Source organism: Bufo bufo, chromosome 5 (genome assembly GCF_905171765.1).
Source record: "Bufo bufo chromosome 5, aBufBuf1.1, whole genome shotgun sequence".
NCBI lineage: Eukaryota > Metazoa > Chordata > Amphibia > Anura > Bufonidae > Bufo > Bufo bufo.
In genome coordinates, this window is record NC_053393.1 from 53,418,484 (window position 1) to 53,432,311 (window position 13,828).

Consider the following 13,828-nt stretch of genomic DNA (forward strand, 5'->3'; position numbering starts at 1 on the left):
TATATCAAAAGGTATCATTTTATATATTTTTTTTGTAATTACATATTACAAAATTTTGGGCCATACATTTTTTTTACAATTACTACAAAGAATATAAAATTATAGTTCTGTATATGAATACCTAATACACAACAAACTTCTATGAGGTTTTTCAGCAACAGTTTAACATTGAGCTCTATAGCTCAGTGGTTTAGGTTCTTGACTTTAATGTACATGGTTGTGAGTTTGAATCCTGGCAGAAACATTTCAAAAATAGCGTCTAAATAAGACTTAAATACACAGGGTTTGGGATACCCCTTTCATGTTCATAGTACTGGCTCCATATATGGACACAGCCATTTATGGAGTTAGAGCAGGGACTCCTAAGCCAGGAACCAGAGTCTGAGAAACCCGGACTGAAACAGGGGGCCCCTTAGAGGGTTGGGGCCCTAGGCAATTGCCCAGTTGAGTTTTACCCCAGCATCTCCCCTTATTCTTCAATTTTTTCAGTCTGTCTCTGTGATAGTAATGACTAGAGAGGAGCAAATTTTTCAAAAATTCCATTCGCCGAATTTTGGGGAAAAAAATTTACAAATTCAAGACGAATCATAAACAAATGTATTTATTTTTTTTAAACGGGGGAGAAAAAACAAGGTTTATTTAACAAACAGGTAATTAACACACATAAAATACAACACAGAAGGGGCAAAACCACAAGATATAAAAGACAAACAGCTTCATCAACAAGAATGGATTGACGACTAGGGATGAGCGAACCCGAACTGTATAGTTCGGGTTCGTACCGAATTTTGGGGTGTCCGTGACACGGACCCGAACCCGAACATTTTCGTAAAAGTCCGGGTTCGGTGTTCGGCGCTTTCTTGGCGCTTTTTGAAAGGCTGCAAAGCAGCCAATCAACAAGCGTCATACTACTTGCCCCAAGAGGCCATCACAGCCATGCCAATAGTAGGCATGGCTGTGATTGGCCAGTGCAGCATGTGACCCAGCCTCTATATAAGCTTGGGTCACGTAGCGCTGCACGTCACTCTGCTGATTCAAGCATAGGGAGAGGTTGCTGCTGCGACGTTAGGGCGAGATTAGGCAGATTAACTCCTCCAAAAGACTTAATTCAGTGATCGATCTCCAGCTGTGGATCATTGAAGTGCTAATATTGAATTGCTCACTTTTTTTAGGCTGCCCAGAGCGTTTTTATATCACTTTTTTCTGGGGTGATCGGCGGCCATTTTGTGGCTTGTGGTGCGCCAGCACAAGCTACCACCAAGTGCATTTAACCATCAATAGTGTGGTTATTTTGTGCTATATCCTACATCAGGTGCAGGCTGAGCCTGTGTCACCCAAGTGCATTTAACCATCAACAGTGTGGTTATTTTTTGGCCATATACTACATCAGGTGCAGGCTGAGCCTGTGTCACCGAAGTGCATTTAACCATCAACAGTGTGGTTATTTTTTGGCCATATACTACATCAGGTGCAGGCTGAGCCTGTGTCACCCAAGTGCATTTAACCATCAACAGTGTGGTTATTTTTTGGCCATATACTACATCAGGGGCAAGTTGAGCCTGTCACCCAGCGCCTAAAAAATAGACCTGACATTTATATTCCTCCAAATCAGTACTGTTTTAGCTGGTCAAGTTATTTGTAGTGACCGTAAAAGCACAGTTTTTGTTCTGGGTTGAAAAACTATTCCCAAATTTGCCATTCTCAAAATTAGTAGTTTCTGCTATATCAGGCCTACTTTAAATCTATCCCAAAAAGGATATCTTAGATTCAAGGTGCTGATAGTGTCATTCTGAAAAACTTAACACACACGCTACCGTGCAGATACAAGTCTAATTCTGTGATTAAAGGTATATCTGTCACACAGCGCGTAAAAAATAGGCCTCACATTTCTATTCAACCAAATCTGTCATTACTTGTGTGCCTGTATTAGTGTAATACGGTACCTAAATAGATAGCCAGACAGTGTTAGGTGTCTGTAAAAAAAGGCCTGAATTTTAATTCAATACATTGGCCCGAATAATATTTTTCTTATTGTGGTGAACGGTAACAATGAGGAAAACATCTAGTAAGGGACGCGGACGTGGACATGGTCGTGGTGGTGTTAGTGGACCCTCTGGTGCTGGGAGAGGACGTGGCCGTTCTGCCACAGCCACATGTCCTAGTGTACCAACTACCTCAGGTCCCAGTAGCCACCAGAATTTACAGCGATATTTGGTGGGGCCCAATGCCGTTCTAAGGATGGTAAGGCCTGAGCAGGTACAGGCATTAGTCAATTGGGTGGCCGACAGTGCATCCAGCACGTTCACATTATCTCCCACCCAGTCTTCTGCAGAAAGCACACAGATGGCGCATGAAAACCAAGCCCATCAGTCTGTCACATCACCCCCATGCATATCAGGGAAACTGTCTGAGCCTCAAGTTATGCAGCAGTCTCTTATGCTGTTTGAAGACTCTGCTGCCAGGGTTTCCCAAGGGCATCCACCTAGCCCTTCCCCAGGGGTGGAAGAGATAGAATGCACTAACGCACAACCACTTATGTTTCCTGATGATGAGGACATGGGAATACCACCTCAGCACGTCTCTGATGATGACGAAACACAGGTGCCAACTGCTGCGTCTTTCTGCAGTGTGCAGACTGAACAGGAGGTCATGGATCAAGACTGGGTGGAAGACGATGCAGGGGACGATGAGGTCCTAGACCCCACATGGAATGAAGGTCGTGCCACTGACTTTCACAGTTCGGAGGAAGAGGCAGTGGTGAGACCGAGCCAACAGCGTAGCAAAAGAGGGAGCAGTGGGCAAAATCAGAACACCCGCCGCCAAGAGACTCCGCCTGCTACTGACCGCCGCCATCTGGGACCGAGCACCCCAAAGGCAGCTTCAAGGAGTTCCCTGGCATGGCACTTCTTTAAACAATGTGCTGACGACAAGACCCGAGTGGTTTGCACGCTGTGCCATCAGAGCCTGAAGCGAGGCATTAACATTCTGAACCTTAGCACAACCTGCATGACCAGCCTGGCCTGGTGGTGTGCGATAATGGGCGAAATCTCGTTGCAGCTCTGGGACTAGCCGGTTTGACGCACATCCCTTGCCTGGCGCATGTGCTGAATTTGGTGGTGCAGAAGTTCATTCGCAACTACCCCGACATGTCAGAGCTGCTGCATAAAGTGCGGGCCGTCTGTTCGCGCTTTCGGCGTTCACACCCTGCTGCTGCACGCCTGTCTGCGCTACAGCGTAACTTCGGCCTTCCCGCTCACCGCCTCATATGCGACGTGCCCACCAGGTGGAACTCCACCTTGCACATGCTGGACAGACTGTGCGAGCAGCAGCAGGCCATAGTGGAGTTTCAGCTGCAGCACGCACGGGTCAGTCGCACTGCGGAACAGCACCACTTCACCACCAATGACTGGGCTTCCATGCGAGACCTGTGTGCCCTGTTGCACTGTTTCGAGTACTCCACCAACATGGCCAGTGGCGATGACGCCGTTATCAGCGTTACAATACCACTTCTATGTCTCCTTGAGAAAACACTTAGGGCGATGATGGAAGAGGAGGTGGCCCAGGAGGAAGAGGAGGAAGAGGGGTCATTTTTAGCACTTTCAGGCCAGTCTCTTCGAAGTGACTCAGAGGGAGGTTTTTTGCAACACCAGAGGCCAGGTACAAATGTGGCCAGACAGGGCCCACTACTGGAGGACGAGGAGGATGAGGATGAGGAGGAGGTGGAGGAGGATGAGGATGAAGCATGTTCACAGCGGGGTGGCACCCAAAGCAGCTCGGGCCCATCACTGGTGCGTGGCTGGGGGGAAACACAGGACGATGACGATACGCCTCCCACAGAGGACAGCTTGTCCTTACCTCTGGGCAGCCTGGCAAAATGAGCGACTACATGCTGCAGTGCCTGCGCAACGACAGCAGAGTTGCCCACATTTTAACGTGTGCAGACTACTGGGTTGCCACCCTGCTGGATCCCCGGTACAAAGACAATGTGCCCACCTTACTTCCTACACTGGAGCGTGATAGGAAGATGCGCGAGTACAAGTGCACTATGGTAGACGCGCTACTGAGAGCATTCCCAAATGTCACAGGGGAACCAGTGGAAGACCAAGGCGAAGGCAGAGGAGGAGCAAGAGGTCGCCAACGCAGCTGTGTCACGGCCAGCTCCTCTGAGGGCAGGGTTAGCATGGCAGAGATGTGGAAAAGTTTTGTCACCACGCCACAGCTAACTGCACCACCACCTGATACGGAACGTGTTAGCAGGAGGCAACATTTCACTAACATGGTGGAACAGTACCTGTGCACACCCCTCCACGTACTGACTGATGGTTCGGCCCCATTCAACTTCTGGGTCTCCAAATTGTCCACGTGGCCAGAGCTAGCCTTTTATGCCTTGGAGGTGCTGGCCTGCCCGGCGGCCAGCGTTTTGTCTGAACGTGTATTCAGCACGGCAGGGGGCGTCATTACAGACAAACGCAGCCGCCTGTCTACAGCCAATGTGGACAAGCTGACGTTCATAAAAATGAACCAGGCATGGATCCCACAGGACCTGTCCATCCCTTGTGCAGATTAGACATTAACTACCTCCCCTTAACAATATATTATTGTACTCCAGGGCACTTCCTCATTCAATCCTATTTTTATTTTCATTTTACCATTATATTGCGGGGCAACCCAAAGTTGAATGAACCTCTCCTCTGTCTGGGTGCCGGGGCCTAAATATGTGACAGTGGCCTGTTCCAGTGGTGGGTGACGTGAAGCCTGATTCTCTGCTATAACATGAAGACTGATTCTGTGCTGACATGAAGCCAGATTCTCTGTTACGGGACCTCTCTCCTCTGCCTGGGTGCCTGGGCCTAAATATGTGACAGTGGCCTGTTCCAGTGGTGGGTGACGTGAAGCCTGATTCTCTGCTATGACATGAAGACTGATTCTGTGCTGACATGAAGCCAGATTCTCTGTTACGGGACCTCTCTCCTCTGTCTGGGTGCCGGGGCCTAAATATGTGACAGTGGCCTGTTCCAGTGGTGGGTGACGTGAAGCCAGATTCTCTGCTATGGCATGAAGAGACTGATTCTCTGCTGACGTGAAGCCCGATTCTCTGCTATGGGACCTCTGTCCAATTGATATTGGTTAATTTTTATTTTTTTTATTTTTATTTTAATTCATTTCCCTATTCACATTTGTTTGCAGGGGATTTTACAGCCTTTTTAGTGCCGAAAAGTTCGGGTCCCCATTGACTTCAATGGGGTTCGGGTTCAGGACGAAGTTCGGGTCGGGTTCGGATCCCGAACCCGAACATTTCCGGGAAGTTCGGCCGAACTTCTCGAACCCGAACATCCAGGTGTTCGCTCAACTCTATTGACGACCAGTATCGGGATTACCGCGAGGGTAATGCATACGGATCAAGAAATGTATGGGGTTATGGCTGATAACTGGAATGAGCTGGTTTGCTGATAAGTAGATTCTAAAGTGTCTGAAGAAATGCGAGTAAAGACATTGGAATAAATTGTCCACTTCCTCCAACGTGACCTCGATTTATGAATATCATTCCATAAAGTCTTGAAGTCCTCTGCATGGATAGCATAAGAAATGTCCATGTGGCCGAAAATGATCCAGACACGTCATACCCGGTCCACATTGCTGCTAGCCATGTAAGGTCCTGAGAACTGATCACCAGATTACCGAAACAACAGTCATCGTTTCTTTGGAACCACGTCCCTACAATAGCCATGAGCGCCTCAGAGCCGTTATACAGGTAGAGCGGGAGGCAAGTAAATATCTTAGATACCAAAAGCAAAGAAGGGGCACACTCAAAAGGGCACACTTGAAAGAACAATGATGCACAATTTATTCAACCTAAAAACAAATCCCCTAAAATCAAATGTACATAAAATGCAGGCTATAAATAAATGGATGACCTCTATACAGATAGGAATGAGTCCCGTATATCAATGCACCCGTCCCAGGGTAATTCATATAGCATGTATGATGGCAATATGCCGTGTTAATCAATAGACAAGATGGTCCATATACGCCGATTGTATAGCACTGGGAATATGGCACATATATCAGTATGCCGCAGCCAGATTAGTGCAGATGTAATGGTCAAAGCTGTGTAGGACTTCTGATCGTTCACAGTTAGAGTCCAATTGGTATATGCGGCACTATTAACAGTTGGTGGCACAGCCAAAAGTCACCTGGTACATACAAAATGCCATAATGGATGCTCCCCAGGAGCTGGGTCTTACCCGTCTTCACTGCCTCTTTTGCAGCGCTGATTCCAGGCGGCCGCACACCAGCGGCATCCCACGTGGTGTGCTAGACCTCAGCGTGGTGTCCCACGTGACCTGGTTACTTAGTAGACCGGGTAAAGCTGAGATGACATCACTGATAGGCGACTGCTTACTCAGAATCCGGACAAAGATGATTCTCCTTTATTTTCTTATTACAGATATTCAGTGCAACGCTCACTCCTCACGCCACTGGCACTAATCTGGCATACTGATATATGTGCCATATTCCCAGTGCTATACAATCGGCGTATATGGACCATCTTGTCTATTGATTAACACGGCTCAACCTCTTACCGTATGAAAAAAAGCCAGTGTCACAGAAAGAATTTCACCACTAAGTAACTCATTCCATACAGCAAAAGGAGGTGTACATTCACCCATACATTTTCCGAAAAAAAGCCAGTGTCACAGAAAGAATTTCACCACTAGGTACTTCAGTCCATACCGCAAAAGGAGGTGTACATTTACCCATACATTTTATGAAAAATAAGCCAGTGTCACAGAAAGAATTTCACCACTAAGTAAGTTGTTCCATACCGCAAAAGGAGGTGCACATTCACCAATACATTTTCCGAAAAAGAACCAGTGTCACAAAAATAATTTCACCACTAAGTTAGTGTTGATCGAGCACCAAAGTGCTTGGGTTGAACACCTCAGGATGCACGGGTGTTCTACCAAGCACCCGAGCACAATGGAAGTCAATGGGAGAACCCGAGCATTAAACCAGGCACCCCCTGCTCTGAAGATGGGAGGGTGTCTGGTTCATAGGAAAAGGTCAGAAATTGATGGAAACACCACCGAAATGGTTCGGGAACAGCATGGGGAGGATGTCTGGATGCATCTTGGACTCCCAGGTCGCTGTTGGGAACGATGTTGTCCGAGTAGTAAGCCACTTTTACAGACTGACAATAATACGCACAAAACCAAAGATAAAATCTATTTTAGAGGGAAAATTGTTAGGAAACATTCTTTCCTGTATATTAACTTGTATATAACGTGCGAGTGCTGCCAAAAATTACAAGGAAGAGGCACTCCGATACAACCTGTACATCACATAAAGGAGGGTTTCATTCACATTGTGATATAATTGTTCAGGTAGTGCAGTGGTCGGCAAGCCGCAGCTCGCGAGCCACATGCGGCTCTTTACACACTTTAATGCGGCTCTTCTGTGTGCCGGGCGCCCGCTCCCCTCCCTCCTCTCGGGGGCGGCGGCCTGCGGCTGTCCTGCCTACATGTGTGCCGTGCGGCGCTCAGACCAAAGGAGGTGTCACTGACTGTCAGTGGGGCCGCGGCGGAGGGAGGCGAGGAGGCGGAGCTGCTCTGTCTGCTGTGGCCTGTAAAAGCTGCCCCTCCAGGCTGGCAGCAGAAGAACACAGTCACAGAGTAACACTGAGGCACGACTTGTTGGAACTTGGCCGACCCTGCTGGACTCTAGTCTGGACTCTGGAGAAGACACCTTAAGGCAGAGCCAGCTGAGATTGGAGCCAGGACCAGACCGACCCCACTCCAGCCAGACCCCAGTGATATATCAGGTACTGTAAGTGTATTGTAATTGTAACAGAGAGGGGGAGATGGGGGACAAAATGTACAAACATGTCTGTGCCATGGAGCCTGGAGGGGAAGAGAAGAAATGTCTGTGCCACCGACTCCAACATTGTCCCTCATCATGTCACCCCCCCTGATGGTGCAGACTCCAACATTGTCCCCCATTATGGAGCATAATGGATGGGGGCTGACGGCTGTCATGGGGGGCATGATGGCTGACATGGGAGTAATGATGGATGGGTGCTGACGGCTGACATGAGGGCATGATGGCTGACGTAGGGGCATGACGGCTGACATGGGGGGGCATGATGGATGGGGGCTGACGGCTGTCATGGGCATGATGGATGGGGTGCTGACGGCTGACATGGGGGGCATGATGGCTGACATGGGGGGCTGATGGCTGACATGGGGGGTAATGATGGATGGGGGCTGACATGGGCATGATGGGGTGCTGACGGCTGACATAGGGGCATGATGGATGGGGGCTGACGGCTGACATGGGCATGATGGATGGGGTGCTGACGGCTGATATGGGGGGCTGATCTGAGGTATGATTATCATTGGGGGTCTGATTGGTGGTCTGACCTGAGTTATAATGGAAAATATTGCTTCTTATTATACTCCTCTAAAACCTATGTGCATCTTATAGGGCGAAAAGTACAGTCCTCAAACCAGATTGAAGCAGATCGAAGATATCAGGACCACACAGAGGAGAAGCCAGCTGCTGCAGACAGAACCAGGACCAGGTGAGCTGCGGGCGGGGAGGGGTCACCGAGATGTAGCTTCGCTTGTGTTGCCAAAAAATCCTTGCACAGGCTCTGGTCACGTCCACGTGACAGGGCCGGTGCAAAGAGTCCCACAGTACCCGACCTATGTGGATACTTGCATGCAGAATATTCTCAATAAAAACTTATTGAAACTAAAAACAGTGTACCATCCTATGTATTTTCGGTTTTAAAAATGTGGCTCTCAAAATAAATTTCAATTGTGGTTTTGGCGAGATTTGGCTCAGTTGAAAAAAAAGGTTGCCCACCACTGAGGTAGTGGGACTCCTACCAGGGGCGTACATAGAAATCATGGGACCCCATAGCAAAACTCAGAATTGGGCCCCCCCAATAAAAAGTTTAATAATTAAAGCTGATTAGTGAAGGTGCGGGGTACATTAGGAGCTAAATAAAAGGTTAGGCTGTGGTCACATCACGTTTTTGCCATCCGTTTTTACTTAAATGTTGGGGGGGGGGATAAAAAAGTGCTGCACCCTATGCTTTTCTATCCTGCAGAGTCCAGTAGAAAAAACGTATAGGTTAACATATACATTTTTCTTTCAAACTCTACACTGCGTGCAGAATTATTAGGCAAATGAGTATTTTGACCACATCATCCTCTTTATGCATGTTGTCTTACTCCAAGCTGTATAGGCTCGAAAGCCTACTACCAATTAAGCATATTAGGTGATGTGCATCTCTGTAATGAGAAGGGGTGTGGTCTAATGACATCAACACCCTATATTAGGTGTGCATAATTATTAGGCAACTTCCTTTCCTTTGGCAAAATGGGTCAAAAGAAGGACTTGACAGGCTCAGAAAAGTCAAAAATAGTGAGATATCTTGCAGAGGGATGCAGCACTCTTAAAATTGCAAAGCTTCTGAAGCGTGATCATCGAACAATCAAGCGTTTCATTCAAAATAGTCAACAGGGTCGCAAGAAGCGTGTGGAAAAACCAAGGCGCAAAATAACTGCCCATGAACTGAGAAAAGTCAAGCGTGCAGCTGCCAAGATGCCACTTGCCACCAGTTTGGCCATATTTCAGAGCTGCAACATCACTGGAGTGCCCAAAAGCACAAGGTGTGCAATACTCAGAGACATGGCCAAGGTAAGAAAGGCTGAAAGACGACCACCACTGAACAAGACACACAAGCTGAAACGTCAAGACTGGGCCAAGAAATATCTCAAGACTGATTTTTCTAAGGTTTTATGGACTGATGAAATGAGAGTGAGTCTTGATGGGCCAGATGGATGGGCCCGTGGCTGGATTGGTAAAGGGCAGAGAGCTCCAGTCCGACTCAGACGCCAGCAAGGTGGAGGTGGAGTACTGGTTTGGGCTGGTATCATCAAAGATGAGCTTGTGGGGCCTTTTCGGGTTGAGGATGGAGTCAAGCTCAACTCCCAGTCCTACTGCCAGTTTCTGGAAGACACCTTCTTCAAGCAGTGGTACAGGAAGAAGTCTGCATCCTTCAAGAAAAACATGATTTTCATGCAGGACAAAGCTCCATCACACGCGTCCAAGTACTCCACAGCGTGGCTGGCAAGAAAGGGTATAAAAGAAGAAAATCTAATGACATGGCCTCCTTGTTCACCTGATCTGAACCCCATTGAGAACCTGTGGTCCATCATCAAATGTGAGATTTACAAGGAGGGAAAACAGTACACCTCTCTGAACAGTGTCTGGGAGGCTGTGGTTGCTGCTGCACGCAATGTTGATGGTGAACAGATCAAAACACTGACAGAATCCATGGATGGCAGGCTTTTGAGTGTCCTTGCATAGAAAGGTGGCTATATTGGTCACTGATTTGTTTTTGTTTTGTTTTTGAATGTCAGAAATGTATATTTGTGAATGTTGAGATGTTATATTGGTTTCACTGGTAAAAATAAATAATTGAAATGGGTATATATTTGTTTTTTGTTAAGTTGCCTAATAATTATGCACAGTAATAGTCACCTGCACACACAGATATCCCCCTAAAATAGCTAAAACTAAAAACAAACTAAAAACTACTTCCAAAAATATTCAGCTTTGATATTAATGAGTTTTTTTGAGAACATGGTTGTTGTTCAATAATAAAATTAATCCTCAAAAATATAACTTGCCTAATAATTCTGCACTCCCTGTATGATAAAGGATGCCACTGTATGTACATGAAACGGATGGAAAAAACGGGACATGAACTCGGCCTTACCCTTTAAGTTTTATTTATTTTATGATAGGTGTAAATCAGAGGAGAGACTATAGGGTTAATTACTGCAGCAGGACTGTCCACACTGGTCAATGTGACCCCTGGGACTGGTCTTCTGCAGGTCCACAGCATTAGATCTCTGTCTCACAGCTCAACTTCTCCCTTGTAATTAACAGGGAGCAGAGCTGAGCAATTTTAGTCATGTCCCATCCTTCACTCAGAGGTAGTCTAGCTGGAGCATCCAGCACATGCCACAGGTCCCATATGAAAGAATGTATGCACTACAGTGAGCAGAACAGAGCCTCCTGTCTGACCCTGACAGCTGTAAGTACAGTCCCACTGCTGTCAGCTCCTCTCACCTCTATCATGCAGAGCGCTTCTGCTTCCTTCTGCCCTCTCACACAGCCTAGGAATAGTGAAGGCAGTGCTGGGGGTTAACAAGCATAGAGAAGGGCAGGATGTGGGACATGTGGGACATCACTGCTGAGAACAGTAAATGCACGGCTGGTACTTACCGCGCTGCTAGCTGTGGGAGCAAACTTCCACCAAAGACCTCACAGAGGGGCGGGCACATCAGGCAGTGAGCTGCTTCCTGATTGGAAGAATCGGCTGCTCACTCTCCCTGCTCCTTCTCTCCTTCCAGCCCAGCCTGCTGTTGTCAGTGCAGCACTAGTGCTGTGTATAATGCCAAATGTAAATATGTAATGGCACTGGGGCGTTTGGGGTGGCAATGTACACCCCTCATTGACACTGGGCCCAGGGCTGCCGACCCAAACGCCCCATTGCCAGTATTTATCTCTCTACTGTTAACTAATGCAGCGTGTATTCAGGTCAGAAAGGGGGCGGAGCCATGCAGCCTGGCCGGGCCCCCTAACCTCACGCGCCCCATAGCCAGTGCGTGGTCTGCCTCTATTGACGGTACGCCACTGACTCCTACACTCATAAAGCCTATGCACTAAGTGAAAGGGCTTTCAAAAGTTACAAGGAACCGGCACTCCAATACACCCTTTATTACACATAAAGGAGGGCATCATACACCCTTGGAAAATTATGATTGATGGCCTGCTGGTGACCCACAAAAACATTAGGAGCAAGGGCCTGCTGGTGATCCTCTAAAACATTACGGGCAAGGGCCTGCTGCTGAGCTGACCATCTAAAACCTTAGGGGTGAGGGTCTGCTGCAGAGCTGACTCTCTAAAACATTAGGGGCGAGTGCCTGCTGCTAATCAGAGCATCAAAAAAATTATGGGCGAGTGCCTGCTGCTGAGCAGACCATTAAAAAAATTATGGGCGAGTGCCTGCTGCTGAGATAACCATTGAAAAAATTATGGGTGAGGGCCTGCTGGTGAGCTGACCCTCAAAAACATTATATGCGAGGGCCTGCTGGTGACCCTCAAAAACATTAGGAGCAAGAGCCTGCTGATGACCCTCTAAAACATTATGAGCGAGGGCCTGCTGCTTAACTGACCATCTAAAACATTAGGGGTGAGGGTCTCTTAGTAGATTCTGCTCTTGAATGTGATAACGTTCTCAGGACCGACTCTGAAAGCCCTTCTATTCTGGGAAGGGACTGGTCAACCTCCAGGCTGTCAGGTTGAACCTGTGCAGATCTGGACAGAGGTGAGTGCCCCATGACACCAGGGTCAGTCGTGGGGGGAGCCTCCAATAATGTCCCCAACTCATGTGAAATGAGCTGGGTAAACCAGGATCTCTTGGGCCAAAACGGTATGATGGCAATCACCGAGGCCTGATCCTGACGGATTTTCATCAATACCCTCGGTATCATGTAAAAAGGAGGGAAGATGTAAGCCAGCCTGAACCTCCACGGTATCGACAGAGCATCTATCGCCAGGGGGTTGTCCTCCCTGTAAAGGGAGCAGAACCTCTCCACCTTGGCATTGAACCTTGTTGCTATGAGGTCTACTTCTGGCAACCCCCACCTGAGGATTATCTGCCTGAAAATCTCCGGATGCAGGGACCATTCCATTGTCGGCAGACCGTGACTCAGACGATCCGCAGGAACCACGGATGTGGATGGCAGACAGGTGGGAAAGGTTCAACTCTGCCCACCGAAGAATTACCCCGATCTCTGAAAGGAGGGGTAGAGATCTTGTGCCTCCCTGCTTGTTGATGTACAGGACCGCAGTCATGTTGTCTGACTGTACTCTCACCGCCCTGCCCCGAATTCGGGGGGCAAAGTGAAGGAGGGCTAGCCGGATGGCTCGAATCTCGCAGAGATTGGAAGAAAGTAGCCTGAGGAGACCAAGTCCCTTGGACAGGTGAATCGTCTAGGTGAGCGCCCCAGCCTACTTGGGACGCATCCGTAGTCAATATGACCCAGAATGGCTGGGTTATAGACTTTCCCTCTGGGAGATGGAGCCACCATCTCAGGGAGGTTCGAGTTTGACAAAACAGGGAGCACAGGGATCCCACTTGGCAAGGACCTCCGATTGAAGGGGGCGTAGGTGCCACAAAGCCCAAGGGACTGCATCCGCAGCCGCTGACATGAGCCCCAACATCTTCATGAGAGTCCTGACAGAGACTCGACAAGGAATAAATAGGAACCTTGCCAGGTCCCGAATCAGAGTTCTTCTTTCTGGAGTCAACTGGAGTGACATCCCAACTGAGTCTACTATGAAGCCTAGATAGGTTACTGAAGTCGACGGGCTCACATTCGACTTCTGCCAGTTGATGATCCACCCTAGGCGGAGCAGAAAAGAGATCACTACATGAAGATGGCGGGAAAGAACTGGAATCGAGGAGGCTATTAAGAACCAATCGTCCAGATAAGGAATTACAGTCAGCCCTTGAAGCCTCAAAGCTGCCACCACCGAAACCACCACCTTGGTGAAGGTGATCGGAGCAGGGGATATCCCGAAGGGTAAGGCAGCAAACTGAAGGTGCCTGAGGACCCCCGAGACCTGGACCGCGATCCTGAGATACCTCTGGGAGGCAGGATGGATGGGGATGTGAAGATAGGCATCCTTGAGGTCCAGGGTAGCCATCACGTCCCCGGGGTTGAGGATGTGGATGACTGAC